Source organism: Bombina bombina, chromosome 11 (genome assembly GCF_027579735.1).
Source record: "Bombina bombina isolate aBomBom1 chromosome 11, aBomBom1.pri, whole genome shotgun sequence".
Taxonomy (NCBI): Eukaryota; Metazoa; Chordata; class Amphibia; order Anura; family Bombinatoridae; genus Bombina; species Bombina bombina.
In genome coordinates, this window is record NC_069509.1 from 154,273,789 (window position 1) to 154,300,278 (window position 26,490).

At 36.6% G+C, this 26,490-nt stretch overlaps 1 protein-coding gene across 1 annotated transcript in view; it reads left to right on the top strand.

Annotated features, from left to right (window-relative positions):
* The window catches only part of LOC128641805 (uncharacterized), a 216,811-nt gene that overhangs the window by 24,461 nt on the left and 165,860 nt on the right, over positions 1-26,490 (top strand). The window lies entirely within an intron of this gene.

Genomic DNA, 26,490 nt, shown 5'->3' on the forward strand with positions numbered 1-26,490 from the left:
AGTCGGTTTGCGGTAAGGCCAAAAAAGTGTGCGGTGCCCCTAAACCTGCAAGACTCGTAATACCAGCGGTAGTGAAAAAGCAGCGTTAGGACCTGTTAACGCTGCTTTTTCAGCCTACCGCACAACTCGTAATCTAGCCGTATGTTTGGAATGTAAGTGTATAGATTAATAAGATAAAAGTATACAGTACTATAACTAAAAAAATAGTCTTTGGCAGTGACAATATGACGCAACTGCAGTTTTTGGCATACTGTTTTGAATTATTTGAATACTCTCATGGAGTGTATAATTTTAATGGGACACAGTTTTCTTATGTTCTCACAGAGCAGGTCTTTTGAGGACTGTGATCGGTATAAAATGAGGAGCTTTATTATTATATATTGCTGGTGATAAGAGACCCTGGTGATATAATTTCAGTGATATAAAAGCAAGTTTGCAGAATTGTGTGTGTATAAGGCTCATGCAGAATAAATTAATGTCCCGGGCATCAGGTGATATATTTCACACATTCCAGATATATATGACCAAAAATAATATGGGAAAAAAAGACCTAAAACCTGGGGCGGGCACCAGGGGCATATTTTGGCCAAGGCAAACAAGACACTTGCCTAGGCCAGCATTTTTTGGTCCAACTATCTACACACACTTACTACACACTCACCATATACACACACTTACTACACACTTACCATATACACACACACACACTTACTACACAATCACCATATACACACACACACGTACTACTCACTCACCATATACACACAATTACTACACACTCGCCATATACACACACACACACTTACTACACACTCACCATATACACACACACACTAACTACACACTCACCATATACACACACACACTTACTACACACTCACCATATACACACACTTACTACACACACCATATGTACACACACACACACTAACTAAACACTCACCATATACACACACTTACTACACATTCACCATATACACACACACACACACTTACTACACACTCACCATATACACACACTTACTACACACTCACCATATACACACACTTACTACACACTCACCATACACACACACACTTACTACACACTCACCATATGCACACACTTACTACACACTCACCATACACACACACGCACTTACTACACACTCACCATATACACACACACATAGAAAAACATGTGCACCTAAACATCAACATTTACTTGGAAATGCCATTGAAAAAAAAAAGAGAGAGACGTTACATCCTCACTAAAATATATTATGGCCAAAAAAGCCTAAAACCTGGGGAGGTGGGGGTAGAGGGGCAGCAGAATTTTGGGTGCCTAGGGCAGCACAAAAACTAAATACGGCACTGCACCGCACTCATTATCATTTGCTACTCATTGTATTCCCATACTAGAGCTTTTTATGAAGAATGTATATCCACACTCATTATCATGTGCTACTCATTGTGTTCCCATACTAGAGCTTTTTATGTAGGATGTATATCCACACTCATTATCATTTGCTACTCATTGTGTTCCCATACTAGAGCTTTTTATGTAGGATGCATATCCACACTCATTATCATTTGCTACTCATTGTGTTCCTATACTAGAGCTTTTTATGTAGGATGTATATCCACACTCATCATTTGCTACTCATTGTGTTCCCATACTAGAGCTTTTTATGTAGGATGTATATCCGCACTCATTATCATTTGCTACTCATTGTGTTCCCATACTAGAGCTTTTTATGTAAGATGTATATCCGCACTCATTATCATTTGTTACTCATTGTGTTCCCATACTAGAGCTTTTTATGTAGGATGTATATCCACACTCATTATTATTTGCTACTCATTGTGTTCCCATACTAGAGCTTTTTATGTAGGATGTATATCTGCACTCATTATCATTTGCTACTCATTGTGTTCCCATACTAGAGCTTTTTATGTAGGATGTATATCCGCACTCATTATCATTTGCTACTCATTGTGTTCCCATACTAGAGCTTTTTATGTAGGATGCATATCCGCACTCATTATCATTTGCTACTCATTGTGTTCCCATACTAGAGCTTTTTATGTAGGATGCATATCCGCAGTCATTATCATTTATTCCTCATTGTGTACCCATACTAGAGCTTTTTATGTAGGATGTATATCCACACTCATTATCATTTGCTACTCATTGTGTTCCCATACTAGAGCTTTTTATGTAGGATGCATATCCGCACTCATTATCATTTGCTACTCATTGTGTTCCCATACTAGAGCTTTTTATGTAGGATGCATATCCGCAGTCATTATCATTTATTCCTCATTGTGTACCCATACTAGAGCTTTTTATGTAGGATGTATATCCACACTCATTATCATTTGCTACTCGTGTTCCTATACTAGAGCTTTTTATGTAGGCTGCATATCCACACTCATTATCATTTATTCCTCATTGTGTTCCAATACTAGAGCTTTTTATGTAGGATGCATATCCACACTGATTGTCATTTGGTACTCATTGTGTTCCCATATTAGAGCTTTTTATGTAGGATGTATATCCGCACTCATTATCATTTGCTACTCATTGTGTTCCCATACTAGAGCTTTTTATGTAGGATGTATATCTGCACTCATTATCATTTGCTACTCATTGTGTTCCCATACTAGAGCTTTTTATGTAGGATGCATATCCACACTAATTATCATTTGCTACTCATTGTGTTCCTATACTAGAGCTTTTTATGTAGGATGTATATCCGCACTCATTATCCTTTGCTACTCATTGAGTTCCCATACTAGAGATTTTTATGAAGAATGTATATCCACACTCATTATCATTTGCTACTCATTGTGTTCCCATACTAGAGCTTTTTATGTAGGATGTATATCCACACTCATTATCATTTGCTACTCATTGTGTTCCCATATTAGAGCTTTTTATGTAGGATGTATATCCGCACTCATTATCATTTGCTACTCATTGTGTTCCCATACTAGAGCTTTTTATGTAGGATGTATATCCGCACTCATTATCATTTGCTACTCATTATGTTCCCATATTAGAGCTTTTTATGTAGGATGTATATCCGCACTCATTATCATTTGCTACTCATTGTGTTCCCATACTAGAGCTTTTTATGTAGGATGTATATCCACACTCATTATCATTTGCTACTCATTGTGTTCCCATATTAGAGCTTTTTATGTAGGATGTATATCCGCACTAATTATCATTTGCTACTCATTGTGTTCCCATACTAGAGCTTTTTATGTAGGATGCATATTCACACTTATTATCATTTACTATAATTGTGTTTCCATACTAGAGCTTTTTATGTAGGATGCAGATTAGGGGTTAATAAGTATAATGTAGGTGGTGGTGATGTTAGGGGCGGCAGATTAGGGGTTAATAATATTTAACTAGTGTTAGCGAGGCGGGAGTGCGGCGGTTTAGGGGTTAATATGTTTATTCTAGTGGCGGCGATGTCCGGAGCGGCAGATTAGGGGTTAAAAATTTTATTATAGTGTTTGCAATGCGGGAGGGCCTTGGTTTAGGGGTTAATAGGTAGTTTATGGGTGTTAGTGTACTTTTAAGCACTTTAGTTATGAGTTTTATGCTACGGCGTTGTACCATAAAACTCATAACTACTGACTTTAAAATGCATTAGGGATCTTGCAGGTAGAGTGTAAACCGCTCACTTTTTGGCCTCCCAGGACAGGCTCGTAATACTAACACTATGGAAGTCCCATAGAAAAAAGACTTTACGAAGTTTACGTAAGTCGGTTTGCGGTAAGGCCAAAAAAGTGTGCGGTGCCCCTAAACCTGCAAGACTCGTAATACCAGCGGTAGTGAAAAAGCAGCGTTAGGACCTGTTAACGCTGCTTTTTCAGCCTACCGCACAACTCGTAATCTAGCCGTATGTTTGGAATGTAAGTGTATAGATTAATAAGATAAAAGTATACAGTACTATAACTAAAAAAATAGTCTTTGGCAAGTGACAATATGACGCAACTGCAGTTTTTGGCATACTGTTTTGAATTATTTGAATACTCTCATGGAGTGTATAATTTTAATGGGACACAGTTTTCTTATGTTCTCACAGAGCAGGTCTTTTGAGGACTGTGATCGGTATAAAATGAGGAGCTTTATTATTATATATTGCTGGTGATAAGAGACCCTGGTGATATAATTTCAGTGATATAAAAGCAAGTTTGCAGAATTGTGTGTGTATAAGGCTCATGCAGAATAACTTAATGTCCCGGGCATCAGGTGATATATTTCACACATTCCAGATATATATGACCAAAAATAATATAGGAAAAAAGACCTAAAACCTGGGGCGGGCACCAGGGGCGTATTTTGGCCAAGGCAAACAAGACACTTGCCTAGGCCAGCATTTTTTGGTCCAACTATCTACACACACTTACTACACACTCACCATATACACACACTTACTACACACTTACCATATACACACACACACACTTACTACACAATCACCATATACACACACACACGTACTACACACTCACCATATACACACAATTACTACACACTCGCCATATACACACACACACACTTACTACACACTCACCATATACACACACACACTAACTACACACTCACCATATACACACACACACTTACTACACACTCACCATATACACACACTTACTACACACACCATATGTACACACACACACACACTAACTAAACACTCACCATATACACACACTTACTACACATTCACCATATACACACACACACACACTTACTACACACTCACCATATACACACACTTACTACACACTCACCATATACACACACTTACTACACACTCACCATACACACACACACTTACTACACACTCACCATATGCACACACTTACTACACACTCACCATACACACACACGCACTTACTACACACTCACCATATACACACACACATAGAAAAACATGTGCACCTAAACATCAACATTTACTTGGAAATGCCATTGAAAAAAAAAGAGAGAGACGTTACATCCTCACTAAAATATATTATGGCCAAAAAAGCCTAAAACCTGGGGAGGTGGGGGTAGAGGGGCAGCAGAATTTTGGGTGCCTAGGGCAGCACAAAAACTAAATACGGCACTGCACCGCACTCATTATCATTTGCTACTCATTGTATTCCCATACTAGAGCTTTTTATGAAGAATGTATATCCACACTCATTATCATGTGCTACTCATTGTGTTCCCATACTAGAGCTTTTTATGTAGGATGTATATCCACACTCATTATCATTTGCTACTCATTGTGTTCCCATACTAGAGCTTTTTATGTAGGATGCATATCCACACTCATTATCATTTGCTACTCATTGTGTTCCTATACTAGAGCTTTTTATGTAGGATGTATATCCACACTCATCATTTGCTACTCATTGTGTTCCCATACTAGAGCTTTTTATGTAGGATGTATATCCGCACTCATTATCATTTGCTACTCATTGTGTTCCCATACTAGAGCTTTTTATGTAAGATGTATATCCGCACTCATTATCATTTGTTACTCATTGTGTTCCCATACTAGAGCTTTTTATGTAGGATGTATATCCACACTCATTATTATTTGCTACTCATTGTGTTCCCATACTAGAGCTTTTTATGTAGGATGTATATCTGCACTCATTATCATTTGCTACTCATTGTGTTCCCATACTAGAGCTTTTTATGTAGGATGTATATCCGCACTCATTATCATTTGCTACTCATTGTGTTCCCATACTAGAGCTTTTTATGTAGGATGTATATCCGCACTCATTATCATTTGCTACTCATTGTGTTCCCATACTAGAGCTTTTTATGTAGGATGCATATCCGCAGTCATTATCATTTATTCCTCATTGTGTACCCATACTAGAGCTTTTTATGTAGGATGTATATCCACACTCATTATCATTTGCTACTCATTGTGTTCCCATACTAGAGCTTTTTATGTAGGATGCATATCCGCACTCATTATCATTTGCTACTCATTGTGTTCCCATACTAGAGCTTTTTATGTAGGATGCATATCCGCAGTCATTATCATTTATTCCTCATTGTGTACCCATACTAGAGCTTTTTATGTAGGATGTATATCCACACTCATTATCATTTGCTACTCGTGTTCCTATACTAGAGCTTTTTTATGTAGGCTGCATATCCACACTCATTATCATTTTATTCCTCATTGTGTTCCAATACTAGAGCTTTTTATGTAGGATGCATATCCACACTCATTGTCATTTGGTACTCATTGTGTTCCCATATTAGAGCTTTTTATGTAGGATGTATATCCGCACTCATTATCATTTGCTACTCATTGTGTTCCCATACTAGAGCTTTTTATGTAGGATGTATATCTGCACTCATTATCATTTGCTACTCATTGTGTTCCCATACTAGAGCTTTTTATGTAGGATGCATATCCACACTTATTATCATTTGCTACTCATTGTGTTCCTATACTTGAGCTTTTTATGTAGGATGTATATCCGCACTCATTATCCTTTGCTACTCATTGAGTTCCCATACTAGAGCTTTTTATGAAGAATGTATATCCACACTCATTATCATTTGCTACTCATTGTGTTCCCATACTAGAGCTTTTTATGTAGGATGTATATCCACACTCATTATCATTTGCTACTCATTGTGTTCCCATACTAGAGCTTTTTATGTAGGATGTATATCCGCACTCATTATCATTTGCTACTCATTGTGTTCCCATACTAGAGCTTTTTATGTAGGATGTATATCCGCACTCATTATCATTTGCTACTCATTGTGTTCCCATATTAGAGCTTTTTATGTAGGATGTATATCCGCACTCATTATCATTTGCTACTCATTGTGTTCCCATACTAGAGCTTTTTATGTAGGATGTATATCCACACTCATTATCATTTGCTACTCATTGTGTTCCCATATTAGAGCTTTTTATGTAGGATGTATATCCGCACTAATTATCATTTGCTACTCATTGTGTTCCCATACTAGAGCTTTTTATGTAGGATGCATATTCACACTTATTATCATTTACTATTAATTGTGTTTCCATACTAGAGCTTTTTATGTAGGATGCAGATTAGGGGTTAATAAGTATAATGTAGGTGGCGGTGATGTTAGGGGCGGCAGATTAGGGGTTAATAATATTTAACTAGTGTTAGCGAGGCGGGAGTGCGGCGGTTTAGGGGTTAATATGTTTATTCTAGTGGCGGCGATGTCCGGAGCGGCAGATTAGGGGTTAAAAATTTTATTATAGTGTTTGCAATGCGGGGAGGGCCTTGGTTTAGGGGTTAATAGGTAGTTTATGGGTGTTAGTGTACTTTTAAGCACTTTAGTTATGAGTTTTATGCTACGGCGTTGTACCATAAAACTCATAACTACTGACTCTTAAAATGCATTAGGGATCTTGCAGGTAGAGTGTAAACCGCTCACTTTTTGGCCTCCCAGGACAGGCTCGTAATACTAACACTATGGAAGTCCCATAGAAAAAAGACTTTACGAAGTTTACGTAAGTCGGTTTGCGGTAAGGCCAAAAAAGTGTGCGGTGCCCCTAAACCTGCAGACTCGTAATACCAGCGGTAGTGAAAAAGCAGCGTTAGGACCTGTTAACGCTGCTTTTTCAGCCTACCGCACAACTCGTAATCTAGCCGTATGTTTGGAATGTAAGTGTATAGATTAATAAGATAAAAGTATACAGTACTATAACTAAAAAAATAGTCTTTGGCAGTGACAATATGACGCAACTGCAGTTTTTGGCATACTGTTTTGAATTATTTGAATACTCTCATGGAGTGTATAATTTTAATGGGACACAGTTTTCTTATGTTCTCACAGAGCAGGTCTTTTGAGGACTGTGATCGGTATAAAATGAGGAGCTTTATTATTATATATTGCTGGTGATAAGAGACCCTGGTGATATAATTTCAGTGATATAAAAGCAAGTTTGCAGAATTGTGTGTGTATAAGGCTCATGCAGAATAAATTAATGTCCCGGGCATCAGGTGATATATTTCACACATTCCAGATATATATGACCAAAAATAATATGGGAAAAAAGACCTAAAACCTGGGGCGGGCACCAGGGGCATATTTTGGCCAAGGCAAACAAGACACTTGCCTAGGCCAGCATTTTTTGGTCCAACTATCTACACACACTTACTACACACTCACCATATACACACACTTACTACACACTTACCATATACACACACACACACTTACTACACAATCACCATATACACACACACACGTACTACTCACTCACCATATACACACAATTACTACACACTCGCCATATACACACACACACACTTACTACACACTCACCATATACACACACACACTAACTACACACTCACCATATACACACACACACTTACTACACACTCACCATATACACACACTTACTACACACACCATATGTACACACACACACACTAACTAAACACTCACCATATACACACACTTACTACACATTCACCATATACACACACACACACACTTACTACACACTCACCATATACACACACTTACTACACACTCACCATATACACACACTTACTACACACTCACCATACACACACACACTTACTACACACTCACCATATGCACACACTTACTACACACTCACCATACACACACACGCACTTACTACACACTCACCATATACACACACACATAGAAAAACATGTGCACCTAAACATCAACATTTACTTGGAAATGCCATTGAAAAAAAAAAGAGAGAGACGTTACATCCTCACTAAAATATATTATGGCCAAAAAAAGCCTAAAACCTGGGGAGGTGGGGGTAGAGGGGCAGCAGAATTTTGGGTGCCTAGGGCAGCACAAAAACTAAATACGGCACTGCACCGCACTCATTATCATTTGCTACTCATTGTATTCCCATACTAGAGCTTTTTATGAAGAATGTATATCCACACTCATTATCATGTGCTACTCATTGTGTTCCCATACTAGAGCTTTTTATGTAGGATGTATATCCACACTCATTATCATTTGCTACTCATTGTGTTCCCATACTAGAGCTTTTTATGTAGGATGCATATCCACACTCATTATCATTTGCTACTCATTGTGTTCCTATACTAGAGCTTTTTATGTAGGATGTATATCCACACTCATCATTTGCTACTCATTGTGTTCCCATACTAGAGCTTTTTATGTAGGATGTATATCCGCACTCATTATCATTTGCTACTCATTGTGTTCCCATACTAGAGCTTTTTATGTAAGATGTATATCCGCACTCATTATCATTTATTACTCATTGTGTTCCCATACTAGAGCTTTTTATGTAGGATGTATATCCACACTCATTATTATTTGCTACTCATTGTGTTCCCATACTAGAGCTTTTTATGTAGGATGTATATCTGCACTCATTATCATTTGCTACTCATTGTGTTCCCATACTAGAGCTTTTTATGTAGGATGTATATCCGCACTCATTATCATTTGCTACTCATTGTGTTCCCATACTAGAGCTTTTTATGTAGGATGTATATCCGCACTCATTATCATTTGCTACTCATTGTGTTCCCATACTAGAGCTTTTTATGTAGGATGCATATCCGCACTCATTATCATTTATTCCTCATTGTGTACCCATACTAGAGCTTTTTATGTAGGATGTATATCCACACTCATTATCATTTGCTACTCATTGTGTTCCCATACTAGAGCTTTTTATGTAGGATGTATATCCGCACTCATTATCATTTGCTACTCATTGTGTTCCCATACTAGAGCTTTTTATGTAGGATGCATATCCGCAGTCATTATCATTTATTCCTCATTGTGTACCCATACTAGAGCTTTTTATGTAGGATGTATATCCACACTCATTATCATTTGCTACTCGTGTTCCTATACTAGAGCTTTTTATGTAGGCTGCATATCCACACTCATTATCATTTATTCCTCATTGTGTTCCAATACTAGAGCTTTTTATGTAGGATGCATATCCACACTGATTGTCATTTGGTACTCATTGTGTTCCCATATTAGAGCTTTTTATGTAGGATGTATATCCGCACTCATTATCATTTGCTACTCATTGTGTTCCCATACTAGAGCTTTTTATGTAGGATGTATATCTGCACTCATTATCATTTGCTACTCATTGTGTTCCCATACTAGAGCTTTTTATGTAGGATGCATATCCACACTTATTATCATTTGCTACTCATTGTGTTCCTATACTTGAGCTTTTTATGTAGGATGTATATCCGCACTCATTATCCTTTGCTACTCATTGAGTTCCCATACTAGAGATTTTTATGAAGAATGTATATCCACACTCATTATCATTTGCTACTCATTGTGTTCCCATACTAGAGCTTTTTATGTAGGATGTATATCCACACTCATTATCATTTGCTACTCATTGTGTTCCCATATTAGAGCTTTTTATGTAGGATGTATATCCGCACTCATTATCATTTGCTACTCATTGTGTTCCCATACTAGAGCTTTTTATGTAGGATGTATATCCGCACTCATTATCATTTGCTACTCATTGTGTTCCCATATTAGAGCTTTTTATGTAGGATGTATATCCGCACTCATTATCATTTGCTACTCATTGTGTTCCCATACTAGAGCTTTTTATGTAGGATGTATATCCGCACTCATTATCATTTGCTACTCATTGTGTTCCCATACTAGAGCTTTTTATGTAGGATGTATATCCGCACTAATTATCATTTGCTACTCATTGTGTTCCCATACTAGAGCTTTTTATGTAGGATGCATATTCACACTTATTATCATTTACTATTAATTGTGTTTCCATACTAGAGCTTTTTATGTAGGATGCAGATTAGGGGTTAATAAGTATAATGTAGGTGGTGGTGATGTTAGGGGCGGCAGATTAGGGGTTAATAATATTTAACTAGTGTTAGCGAGGCGGGGGAGTGCGGCGGTTTAGGGGTTAATATGTTTATTCTAGTGGCGGCGATGTCCGGAGCGGCAGATTAGGGGTTAAAAATTTTTATTATAGTGTTTGCAATGCGGGAGGGCCTTGGTTTAGGGGTTAATAGGTAGTTTATGGGTGTTAGTGTACTTTTAAGCACTTTAGTTATGAGTTTTATGCTACGGCGTCTGTACCATAAAACTCATAACTACTGACTTTAAAATGCATTAGGGATCTTGCAGGTAGAGTGTAAACCGCTCACTTTTTGGCCTCCCAGGACAGGCTCGTAATACTAACACTATGGAAGTCCCATAGAAAAAAGACTTTACGAAGTTTACGTAAGTCGGTTTGCGGTAAGGCCAAAAAAGTGTGCGGTGCCCCTAACCTGCAAGACTCGTAATACCAGCGGTAGTGAAAAAGCAGCGTTAGGACCTGTTAACGCTGCTTTTTCAGCCTACCGCACAAACTCGTAATCTAGCCGTATGTTTGGAATGTAAGTGTATAGATTAATAAGATAAAAGTATACAGTACTATAACTAAAAAAATAGTCTTTGGCAGTGACAATATGACGCAACTGCAGTTTTTGGCATACTGTTTTGAATATTTGAATACTCTCATGGAGTGTATAATTTTAATGGGACACAGTTTTCTTATGTTCTCACAGAGCAGGTCTTTTGAGGACTGTGATCGGTATAAAATGAGGAGCTTTATTATTATATATTGCTGGTGATAAGAGACCCTGGTGATATAATTTCAGTGATATAAAAGCAAGTTTGCAGAATTGTGTGTGTATAAGGCTCATGCAGAATAACTTAATGTCCCGGGCATCAGGTGATATATTTCACACATTCCAGATATATATGACCAAAAATAATATGGGAAAAAAGACCTAAAACCTGGGGCTGGGCACCAGGGGCATATTTTGGCCAAGGCAAACAAGACACTTGCCTAGGCCAGCATTTTTTGGTCCAACTATCTACACACACTTACTACACACTCACCATATACACACACTTACTACACACTTACCATATACACACACACACACTTACTACACAATCACCATATACACACACACACGTACTACTCACTCACCATATACACACAATTACTACACACTCGCCATATACACACACACACTTACTACACACTCACCATATACACACACACACTAACTACACACTCACCATATACACACACACACTTACTACACACTCACCATATACACACACTTACTACACACACCATATGTACACACACCCACACTAACTAAACACTCACCATATACACACACTTACTACACATTCACCATATACACACACACACACACTTACTACACACTCACCATATACACACACTTACTACACACTTACCATATACACACACTTACTACACACTCACCATACACACACACACACTTACTACACACTCACCATATGCACACACTTACTACACACTCACCATACACACACACGCACTTACTACACACTCACCATATACACACACACATAGAAAAACATGTGCACCTAAACATCAACATTTACTTGGAAATGCCATTGAAAAAAAAAAAGAGAGACATTACATCCTCACTAAAATATATTATGGCCAAAAAAGCCTAAAACCTGGGGAGGTGGGGGTAGAGGGGCAGCAGAATTTTGGGTGCCTAGGGCAGCACAAAAACTAAATACGGCACCCGCACCGCACTCATTATCATTTGCTACTCATTGTATTCCCATACTAGAGCTTTTTATGAAGAATGTATATCCACACTCATTATCATTTGCTACTCATTGTGTTCCCATACTAGAGCTTTTTATGTAGGATGTATATCCGCACTCATTATCATTTGCTACTCATTGTGTTCCCATACTAGAGCTTTTTATGTAGGATGCATATCCACACTCATTATCATTTGCTACTCATTGTGTTCCCATACTAGAGCTTTTTATGTAGGATGTATATCCACACTCATCATTTGCTACTCATTGTGTTCCCATACTAGAGCTTTTTATGTAGGATGTATATCCGCACTCATTATCATTTGCTACTCATTGTGTTCCCATACTAGAGCTTTTTATGTAAGATGTATATCCGCACTCATTATCATTTGTTACTCATTGTGTTCCCATACTAGAGCTTTTTATGTAGGATGTATATCCACACTCATTATTATTTGCTACTCATTGTGTTCCTATACTAGAGCTTTTTATGTAGGATGTATATCTGCACTCATTATCATTTGCTACTCATTGTGTTCCCATACTAGAGCTTTTTATGTAGGATGTATATCCACACTCATTATCATTTGCTACTCATTGTGTTCCCATACTAGAGCTTTTTATGTAGGATGCATATCCGCACTCATTATCATTTGCTACTCATTGTGTTCCCATACTAGAGCTTTTTATGTAGGATGCATATCCGCAAGTCATTATCATTTATTCCCTCATTGTGTACCCCATACTAGAGCTTTTTATGTAGGATGTATATCCACACTCATTATCATTTGCTACTCGTGTTCCTATACTAGAGCTTTTTATGTAGGCTGCATATCCACACTCATTATCATTTATTCCTCATTGTGTTCCAATACTAGAGCTTTTTATGTAGGATGCATATCCACACTCATTGTCATTTGGTACTCATTGTGTTCCCATATTAGAGCTTTTTATGTAGGATGTATATCCGCACTCATTATCATTTGCTACTCATTGTGTTCCCATATTAGAGCTTTTTATGTAGGATGTATATCTGCACTCATTATCATTTGCTACTCATTGTGTTCCCATACTAGAGCTTTTTATGTAGGATGCATATCCACACTTATTATCATTTGCTACTCATTGTGTTCCTATACTTGAGCTTTTTATGTAGGATGTATATCCGCACTCATTATCCTTTGCTACTCATTGAGTTCCCATACTAGAGCTTTTTATGAAGAATGTATATCCACACTCATTATCATTTGCTACTCATTGTGTTCCCATACTAGAGCTTTTTATGTAGGATGTATATCCACACTCATTATCATTTGCTACTCATTGTGTTCCCATACTAGAGCTTTTTATGTAGGATGCATATCCGCAGTCATTATTTATTCCTCATTGTGTACCCATACTAGAGCTTTTTATGTAGGATGTATATCCACACTCATTATCATTTGCTACTCGTGTTCCTATACTAGAGCTTTTTATGTAGGGTGCATATCCACACTCATTATCATTTATTCCTCATTGTGTTCCCATACTAGAGCTTTTTATGTAGGATGTATATCCGCACTCATTATCATTTGCTACTCATTGTGTTCCCATACTAGAGCTTTTTACGTAGGATGTATATCCGCACTCATTATCATTTGCTACTCATTTTGTTCCCATACTAGAGCTTTTTATGTAGGATGCATATCCACACTCATTATCATTTGCTACTCATTGTGTTCCTATACTAGAGCTTTTTATGTAGGATGTATATCCACACTCATCATTTACTACTCATTGTGTTTCCATACTAGAGCTTTTTTATGTAGAATGTATATCCGCACTCATTATCATTTGCTACTCATTGTGTTCCCATACTAGAGCTTTTTATGTAGGATGTATATCCGCACTCATTATCATTTGCTACTCATTGTGTTCCCATACTAGAGCTTTTTATGTAGGATGTATATCCACACTCATTATTATTTGCTACTCATTGTGTTCCTATACTAGAGCATTTTATGTAGGATGTATATCTGCACTCATTATCATTTGCTACTCATTGTGTTCCCATACTAGAGCTTTTTATGTAGGATGTATATCCACACTCATTATCATTTGCTACTCATTGTGTTCCCATACTAGAGCTTTTTATGTAGGATGCATATCCGCAGTCATTATCATTTATTCCTCATTGTGTACCCATGCTAGAGCTTTTTATGTAGGTGTATATCCACACTCATTATCATTTGCTACTCGTGTTCTATACTAGAGCTTTTTATTTAGGCTGCATATCCACACTCATTATCATTTATTCCTCATTGTGTTCCCATACTAGAGCTTTTTATGTAGGATGCATATCCACACTCATTGTCATTTGCTACTCATTATGTTCCCATATTAGAGCTTTTTATGTAGGATGTATATCCGCAACTCATTATCATTTGCTACTCATTGTGTTCCCATACTAGAGCTTTTTATGTAGGATGTATATCTGCACTCATTATCATTTGCTACTCATTGTGTTCCCATACTAGAGCTTTTTATGTAGGATGCATATCCACACTTATTATCATTTGCTACTCATTGTGTTCCTATACTTGAGCTTTTTATGTAGGATGTATATCCGCACTCATTATCCTTTGCTACTCATTGTGTTCCTATACTAGAGCTTTTTATGTAGGATGTATATCCACACTCATTATCATTTGCTACTCATTGTGTTCCCATACTAGAGCTTTTTATGTAGGATGTATATCCGCGCTCATTATCATTTGCTACTCATTGTGTTCCCATACTAGAGCTTTTTTATGTAGGATGTATATCCACACTCAATTATCATTTGCTACTCATTTTGTTCCCATACTAGAGCTTTTTATGTAGGATGTATATCCGCACTCATTATCATTTGCTACTCATTGTGTTTCCATACTAGAGCTTTTTATGTAGGATGTATATCCGCACTCATTATCACTTGCTACTCATTGTGTTCCCATACTAGAGCTTTTTATGTAGGATGTATATCCGCACTCAATATCATTTATTCCTCATTGTGTACCCATACTAGAGCTTTTTATGTAGGATGTATATCCACACTCATTATCATTTGCTACTCGTGTTCCTATACTATAGCTTTTTATGTAGGCTGCATATTCACACTCATTATCATTTATTCCTCATTGTGTTCCCATACTAGACCTTTTTATGTAGGATGCATATCCACACTCATTGTAATTTGCTACTCATTGTGTTCCCATATTAGAGCTTTTTATGTAGGATGTATATCCACACTCATTATCATTTGCTACTCATGTTCCTATACTAGAGCTTTATATGTAGGCTGCATATCCACACTCATTATCATTTATTCCTCATTGTGTTCCCATACTAGAGCTTTTTATGTAGGATGCATATCCACACTCATTGTCATTTGCTACTCATTATGTTCCCATATTAGAGCTTTTTATGTAGGATGTATATCCGCACTCATTATCATTTGCTACTCATTGTGTTCCCATACTAGAGCTTTTTATGTAGGATGTATATCTGCACTCATTATCATTTGCTACTCATTGTGTTCCATACTAGAGCTTTTTATGTAGGATGCATATCCACACTCATTATCATTTGCTACTCATTGTGTTCCTATACTTGAGCTTTTTATGTAGGATGTATATCCGCACTCATTATCCTTTGCTACTCATTGTGTTCCTATACTAGAGCTTTTTATGTAGGATGTATATCCACACTCATTATCATTTGCTACTCATTGTGTTCCCATACTAGAGCTTTTTATGTAGGATGCATATCCACACTCATTGTCATTTGCTACTAATTGTGTTCCCATATTAGAGCTTTTTATGTAGGATGTATATCCACACTCATTATCATTTGCTACTCATTGTGTTCCCATACTAGAGCTTTTTATGTAGGATGTATATCTGCACTCATTATCATTTGCTACTCATTGTGTTCCCATACTAGAGCTTTTTATGTAGGATGCATATCCACACTTATTATCATTTTCTACTCATTGTGTTCCTATTCTTGAGCTTTTTATGTAGGATGTATATCCTCACTCATTATCCTTTGCTACTCATTGTGTTCCTATACTTGAGCTTTTTATGTAGGATGTATATCCGCACTCATTATCCTTTGCTACTCATTGTGTTCCCATACTAGAGCTTTTTTTGTAGGATGTATATCCGCAACTCATTATCATTTGCTACTCATTGTGTTCCCATACTAGAGCTTTTTTATGTAGGATGTATATCCGCACTCAATATCATTTATTCCTCATTGTGTACCCATACTAGAGCTTTTTATGTAGGATGTATATCCACACTCATTATCATTTGCTACTCGTGTTCCTATACTAGAGCTTTTTATGTAGGCTGCATATCCACACTCATTATCATTTGCTACTCATTGTGTTCCCATACTAGAGCTTTTTATGTAGGATGTATATCCACACTCATTGTCATTTGCTACTCATTGTGTTCCCATACTAGAGCCTTTTATGTAGGATGTATATCCACACTCATTATCATTTGCTACTCGTGTTCCTATACTAGAGCTTTTTATGTAGGCTGCATATCCACACTCATTATCATTTATTCCTCATTGTGTTCCCATACTAGAGCTTTTTATGTAGGATGCATATCCACACTCATTATCATTTGCTACTCATTGTGTTCCCATACTAGAGCTTTTTATGTAGGATGTATATCCACACTCATTGTCATTTGCTACTCATTGTGTTCCCATATTAGAGCTTTTTATGTAGGATGTATATCCGCACTCATTATTATTTTGCTACTCATTGTGTTCCCATACTAGAGCTTTTTATGTAGGATGTATATATGCACTCATTATCATTTGCCTACTCATTGTGTTCCCATACTAGAGCTTTTTATGTAGGATGCATATCCACACTTATTATCATTTTTCTACTCATTGTGTTCCTATACTTGAGCTTTTTATGTAGGATGTATATCCTCACTCATTATCCTTTGCTACTCATTGTGTTCCTATAATAGAGCTTTTTATGTAGGATGTATATCCACACTCATTATCATTTGCTACTCATTGTGTTCCCATACTAGAGCTTTTTATGTAGGATGTATATCCGCACTCATTATCATTTGCTACTCATTGTGTTCCCATACTAGAGCTTTTTATGTAAGATGTATATCCACACTCATTATCATTTGCTACTCATTGTGTTCCCATACTAGAGCTTTTTATGTAGGATGTATATCCGCACTCATTATCATTTGCTACTCATTGTGTTCCCATACTAGAGCTTTTTATGTAGGCTGTATATCCGCACTCATCATTTGCTACTGATTGTGTTCCTATACTAGAGCTGGGTTATGCTTTCTTATTTATGGCTAAATGTCAGCCACCAATAAGCAATGCGCTATCCATGGTGCTGAACCTAAAATGAGCTGGCTGCTTAGATTTACATTTCTGCTTTTTAAATAAAGATAGCCAGAGTACAAAACAAAATTGATAATAGGAGTAAAATAGAAAGTTGCTTAAAATTTCATGCTATATCTGAATCTTGAAAAAAAATTGAGTTTAGTATCCCTTTAAATTGCAGGAAAAGGGGGCAAAATAAATGATAAAAATCTTATAATGCAAAGTATTTTTCCTAATTAAAAACAATTTTATATCAAAATCTCAACATGTTTACTGGTCCTTTAGAATGTCTTATCCACAGGTACAAAATAAATGGTTGATGATTTATATTTTTCTATCTAACATCCACATAGACACACAAGTATTACTGTGCTAATTAAATGGACATTAAACCTAAAAAAAAAATTCTTTCAGGATTTAGAGAGATCATGCAAACAGCTTTCTAATTTACTTCTTTAATCACATTTACTTCATTCTCTTGCTATCTTTTGTTGAAAGCAGGAATGTAACCTCAGGAGTGTGCACGGACTGTCAGCAGCACTATATTGCAGAAGTTTTGCAGGAATGTTAGCAAGAGCAACACCATTTCCTGCCACTTGGTGCTCAATACATCTATCTAGGTATCTCTTTAACAAATGTTACCATGGGATCAAAGCAAATTTAATAATAAAGGTAAATTTGACACTTTTTTTTTTTTAAATTGATTCATTGATTCATATAAACACAGCATATTATGTTAAAGAGTAAGATATGCTAAATATTATACTTCATTTTGTTGGAAAACGAGCTTCTCAATATATTAAAAAAATGTATTTTATAATCCTTTCTAGCGTAAATCGTGATTGTGCTCAGAGTTTGCATATACTTTCAATTTGTAATATGCGCGGTAAACCAGACGAGCGCAAACACCTGCGATAAACTCCTTTTTCGATTGTGCATAACTGTTAACGCTCCCACTCTTAATCAGGCCCTAACAGGTGCAAATTACAAAGTCTGATGTTATTTGATGATGATGATGTAAAGCAATAATACAATTATTTTGAGTTTCCTATGCCTTTAACTTCATAAACTCTCTCTCTCACACACCAACATACACATACACACACACATACACATATACACACACATACACATACACACACAGTCACATACACATACATACACACACGCAGACACATACATACACACACACACACACACACATACACACGCACATACACACAGACACATACACCACACCACAGACAATATACACACACATACACACAGTCACATACACATACATACACACACGCAGACACATACATACACACACACACACACATACACATACACATACACATATATACACACATACACATACACACACAGTCACATACACATACACACACACGCAGACACTTACATACACACACGCACATACGCGCAGACACATACACACACACACACACACACATACACACACACACAGTCACATACACATACACACACAGTCACATACACATACATACACACACGCAGACACATACATACACACACGCACATACACGTAGACACATACACACACATACACACACAGAGACACATACACACACACATACAGTACACACGCACATACACGCAGACACATACACACACACATACAGTACACACGCACATACACGCAGACACATACACACACAGAGACACATACACACACACATACAGTATACACGCACATACACGCAGACACATACACACACATACACACACAGAGGACACATACACACACACATACAGTACACACACACATACACACACAGAGACACAATACACACACCACTACAGTACACACACACACACAGCACACATTCACAGATAGCCCAGACTGAATATGCTCCCCTTAGCGATTCCCTGGACTTTAAGTTTATTCTCTCAAGATGAATGCTGCCTTATATCACCTTAATGTGCAAGACATCTACTCCATAAATGTTAAATAGTAAAAAAAAAAACTCAACAACAGGTGTTGAAGAACTATCAATCCGAGAATCATCATGGTTTCCCACAAGCAGTCATGCATTCAAAGTTTGTCTAGAAATAGAAAAATATTTCACATGAATAAAACACGTCAGGTGAGGAAGTATTTTTTTTATTAAGAAAAATAGCAGCATGTAAATGTAGATTTAAAGGGACACTAAAGTCAAAAATTAAACTTTCATGATTCAGACAGTGCAGCAAGTTTCAAAAGATTTTCCAAATTACTTCCATTATCAAATTTTCCAAATTTCTTTTATTTGTAGACTTTCTGCGGCACCAGCTACTACTGAGCATGTGCAAGAATTCCAGTGTATATATATATGTATATGAGTCTGTGATTGGCCGCATGGTTGTCACATGATACAGGTGGCTGGCAAATAAAATGTTGAAATTTGTCAGAGAAAAAACTACTGCTTATTTAAAACTAAATAAGTGCTATTTCATTTTTTATTAAGTATTTGTTTTTTATGCAATTCTACTGTATTTAATGGTTCTTTTAAGGAACAGTCTAGTCAAAATTAAACTTTCATGATTCAGATAGGGCATACAATTTTTAAACAACTTTCCAATTACTTTTTATCATCAAAATTGCTTTGTTCTCTTGGTATTCTTTGCTGAAAGTTTTGTAGGCTCATATGCTAATTTCTAAAGCCTGAAGGCCGCCTCTTATCTCACTCCCATGGAGTTATTTAGGATTAATGACTTATTGGCTAAATGCAAGTCTGTCAAAAGAACTGAGTTAAGGGGGCAGTCTACAGATGCTTAGATACAAGGAAATCAGAGGTAAAAATTGTATTAAAGGGACAGTAAACACCAGAATATTTGTTGTTTAAAAAGATAGATAATCCCTTTATTACCAATTCCCCAGTTTTGCATAACCAGCACAGTTATAATAATACACGTTTTACATCTGTAATTACCGTGTATCTAAGTCTCTGCAGACTGCCCCTTATTTCAGTTCTTTTGACAGACTTGCTTTTTAGTCAATCAGAGCTCACTCCTCAGTAAATTCACATGCGTGAGCTCACGGTTATCTACAAATACACATGAACTAACGCCCTCTAGTGGTGAAAGAACATTCAGATTAGAGGTGGCCTTCAAGGTCTAAGAAATTAGCATATGAATCTCCTAGGTTTAGCTTTCAACTAAGAATACCAAGAGAACAAAGCAAAATTGGTGATAAAAGTAAATTGAAAAGTTGTTTACAATTACATGCCCTATCTGAATCATGAAAGTTTTTTTGGGACTTGACTGTCCCTTTAATATAAACTGTGGTTTGGTTATGCAAAACTGGGGAATGGGTAATAAAGGGATCATCTATCTCTTTTAAACAATAAAAATTCTGGAGTAGACTGTCCCTTTAAGTCACTTTCTTCTAAGGTTCATCTAAAAGGGCACATTTAACCAATGTCATATTAATTTTTTTTAATTTTTTTTAAACTCTGATTTTTGTCTGAAAATGTTTTAACACCAACACATAAGAAATGAGTTATAAATGCTGCAGCCCAAGTTTTATTTACAAACCAACACACAATAACAAAAAAGGTATAATTTATAACAACTAACCAAGATGCCCCAGTGGCGCTTGCCCACCTCAGAGTCTCAAAACCTCACTAACTCCATCACTGAAAGCTGCGACCTAAAATGCAAACCAACAGAGAGGAAGAGAGGGAGCTACTTCTCACACGTTGGCTCCAGTTAAAAAGAATGACTTCCACCTCATCTCTGCCATCTTTCTAAGAAGAAAATATCAGTCGTCCTAATAGCATAATTAAAGGGACAGTCCAACACCAGAATTTTTGTTGTTTTAAAAGATAGATAATCCTTAATTACCAATTCCCCAGTTTTGCATAACCAACACAGTTATATTATACACTATTTACCCTCTGTAATTACCTTGTGTCTAAGCCTCAGCAGACTGCCCCCTTATTTCAGTTCTTTTGACAGACTTGCATTTTAGCCAATCAGAGCTGTCTCCATGGTAAAGTCACGTGCATGAGCTCAATGTTATCTATATGAAACACGTGAACTAATGCCCTCTTGTGGTGATAAACTATCAAAATGCATTTAGATTAGAGGCGGCCTTCAAGGTCTAAAAAATTAGCATAATGAACCTCCTAGGTTTAGCTTTCAACTAAGAATACCAAGAGAAACAAAGCAAAATTGACAATAAAAGTAAATTGGAAAGTTGTTTAAAATTACATGCCCTATTTTAAACATGAAAGGTTTTTTTTACTTGACTGTCCCTTTAATTTGCATGTGGGATGTCACATGAAGTGACAAGACATTAAGGTTGGAAGAAAAGACAAAATGTCCTGTTTTAAAGTCACTTTCATTTTCAATTAAACTTTCTAATTTCCTCCTGTTATAAAGTTTGCTTCTGTTTGTGTCTCTTGCTAAAAAGCAGGAAAACAAGCTCAGTAGTGTGTGCATGTTTGGCAGCATTTTTACAAAAATGTTTTATACATCTGCTGTGGGCGCTAGACGGCAGCATTTCCTGACATCTAGTGCTCTAGACATGCGCAAACCACTTACCTAGATGTTTTCAACAAAGATTACTATGTGAACAAAGCCAATTTGATTATAGAAGTAAATTGAAAACATATTTTAAAATTGTATTCTCCGTCTGAATCACAAAAGAAACATTTTGGGTTTCAAATCCCTTTAAGGTATTGGATTCTCAATATCCTAGACCATTATCTAGGTATTGTACTGCTAATTGTTATCATTTACAATTAGTTACTAAATATCAGTCAATTTTCATTTATTCTTTCACATTTTAAACTGTATCTGTATTCCTTTTAGCGATTGTACCTTTATCTTGTGTTTCATAAAATCAATGAAACTTGAAAAAAAAAAAAAAAATGATTTTTTAAATATAAAGTCTTGTTGAAATCTTTCTCTCTCTCTCTCTATCTCTCTCTGTTTTTTATTACACATAACTAAATACTTCTATTAAAATCTCTAGGTGCTTACTATCCTTTTAATCACAAACTTGCAGAGTCGGAAGTGCTAAATTTCCATGCTCTAACAAATGAATGCATTTAATTTTCGCAATAGATTGGACTATATTTTTCAACAAGAGTTTGTGTTTAACAACTTTTTTTTTTGCTGTATAATATTGCTAATTTATTAGACCTTGAAGACTGCGTCTAATCTGAAAGCAGTTTGACCATTTGAAGGCTTTAGTTCATGTGCTTCATATAGATAACATTGAGCTCATGCACGTGAAGTTACCCTGGAGTGAGCACTGATTGGCTAAAATGCAAGTCTGTCAAAAAAACTGAAATAAGGGGGGCAGTTTGCAGAGAGGCTTAGAAAACAAGTAATCACAGAGGTAATGTGTATTTCTATAACAGTGTTGGTTATGCAAATCTGGGGAATGGGTAATAAAGTGATTATCTTTCTCTTTAAACAACAAAAATTCTGGTGTTTGACTGTCCCTTTAAGGCATTTCACACTTATAGATAGACAAATAGAAAGCCAGATAGAAAGATAGATTCACAGACAGACAGACAGACTGATAGATAGATAGATAGATTCATAGATAGATAAACAATTAGACAGACAGACAGACAGATAGATAGATAGATAGATAGATAGATAGATAGATTGATAGATAGATAGATAGATAGATAGATAGATAGATAGATAGACAGGTAGATTGATTGATAGAAAGATATATAGATAGATAGACAGTTTCATAGACAGACAGAGATAGATAGACAGACAGACAGACAGACAGACAGATAGATAGATAGATAGATAGATAGATAGATAGATAGACAGTTTCATAGACAGACCGACAGACAGAGATAGATAGATAGATAGATAGATAGATAGAAAGACAGACACATAGATAGATAGATAGATAGATAGATAGATAGACAGGTAGATTGATTGATAGAAAGATATATCGATAGATAGACAGAGCTTGAGAAATGTGTATTTAATTTATATATAAATACCCAGAACCCACAGAAGTGAAGTTATGATGATGCAGTACATAATGTGCTAAGTCACAAACACACATCGTTAACTCTATCAAAAAGTCCATAAAAGGAAAATTTCTAATAACTCAATGTCTTGTATACAAACTGTAGTGATTAAGATATAACCGGTTAAGAAGACCATCATTTACAGTAGACAACAGATGTAAGGTAAACTCATTTCAAATCTGGACATCTGAGCACATTATTACTGTACACAGCAAGTGGTTTCTAACTTGGTTTACAATCTCAGTCACCCGTCAATTCAATGAACAGTAGAATATAAGAACATGATTAGAATTATATCTGGACAAATGCAACAGATAAGGCTTCTCAAACCTACAGAATCAGGTCTGCACTGTCATGTTTCTATAGTTCTGCAATCTAAAATGTATGTGATACTTGCCCTTGAAGAAGATGCTTACCACTGTCCTCTCCTACAGTTCATAAAGAGCAGTAAGTATAGGACACACCCTCCCATATAACCTCCTGCTCTGAAATTGAAAGTGCCATAAAACATTTTGCGTTATGTGCATATTATAAAAGGGTTAACTGAGGTAAAACAGTGTGTGAAAAAAAAGTGTAAAAAAAAACTTTTATGTATTTTAATAAAATTTCCAAAAATCTGCAAAATGACTTACACTTTAGTGTTGCCAATTGTAGCCTGCTCCACCCACCTTATCAGTGTCCTACTCCAAACCTTGTGCTATCATATAACAAAGTCTGCATGTGAGGATAATTACGTATGCAAGGGCAGGGGGGGGGTTTGAGGAGGGGACAGTAGGTACTGCTATTGTTTGTTGCCAAGAGGCTTGCTAGTTTTCTATGGGGATAATGTCACATGCTTTGTGAAAGTTTCAGCATATACTGTTCTCTGCTTTAGTCAGGTTGTCATGTGGCTCTGCCCCCTACCATGCACATGCACAAGTGCATTCTGCAGAAGCTATGGCTGGATAGCAACCTTTCCATATGGAAAATTCCCATGGGGAGCTTGCTGCAAACAAAACCATGCCTGAATTAAAGGGGTTAATGGGGTTAAAAAACTAATAAATTAGGATACAACAAGGATTTAGAGCTTTGAGTTCAGTGTGGAATTATTTTATGTTAAAGAAATTGTTTAAAATGTAACACTTTATTGAAACAAATATACATTGATACAACATTATTCTTATAATTGGGATCAGGGATAGGTATATCACAACCATTCCCTTACAGTCAGATGAGTCCTCACCCAAAAACCAAAATAGGCCAGGTAGCCAGAGGGTGTAAAATGGGTATTTTCAGATTTCTTTGTTTAACATAGGGGTATACCACAGTGTTTATACTCTCAAACACAGGCATACCTATGCGCTCAAGGGCATTCTCCTGCTGCCAGCTTCGTGGGGGTTTACCCAGACAGCCGATTTGGTTTTCTACAATACTTATACAGAGGATAAACACGTTCCGTTTTTACGTTCTCAGACATTTAAAGTAACAAAGTATCAGATTTATGTTACATATCATTTATTCAACGTAGTATCTTTCCATCCTCCGTATACAAACACACAGGGCTGAAGGGTTGCGTGTCTGGGGTCTGTGTGTTTGTATATGGAGGATTTCATCTTGCAAAGTCATCAATGTCTTACTAGTCTTGAAAAATAAAAATGTCTCCATAAGGAACATAAATGTACATTTAGAAAATGCTCTGTTTGGACATTTAACATTGCACTGTTGTTTGCATATAACTATGTGTTTAACCTGTGCAAGGAGAAAAGCACATAATTAAAGTCTGTTCCAGAGCAATAATGCACTCATGGGAGCTAGCTGTACACATCAGGTGAGCCATCTACAAGAGAGATATACTGTATGTGTAGCCACCCAATGCCAGCTAGCTCCCAGTAGTGCTTCACTTCTCCCAAGCCTACCTAGGTATGCTTTTCAACAAACAATACCAATAGAATAAAGTAAAATTGATAAATGAATTACATTGATAAGTCTCCTAAAATTACATGCTCTGTCTGAACCATGAAAGTTTAATTTTTACTTTTATGTCCTCGAAAAGTTAACTTCCAGTCCAGATATGAACATAGCAAGGTATTTATGGCTCCACACATACAACACTGATTGTCTCACTGGCCCATGTTCAGCTTTGGGTTGGCAAAGCATTGCTGCTCCAGAACTGAGTTTAACTATGTGTTTAACCACTTGAAGCGGTTAAGCAATAGTTATATACAAGCGAGAGTGCAAGAAGAAAATGCTTTAACACATTAGAGCATTTTCTTATTGCATATTTATGTCCCTGTAAGGCAACTGCCCCAGATATTTTGGGATTGTCACAAGATGAGGGCTCTGCTCATTGTTCTTCCTACCAACCCATCCTTTACAAGCCTGTAGCTCTTCTCCTCCTGTTGTAGCTCCGCCCACAAAGTACCAGTG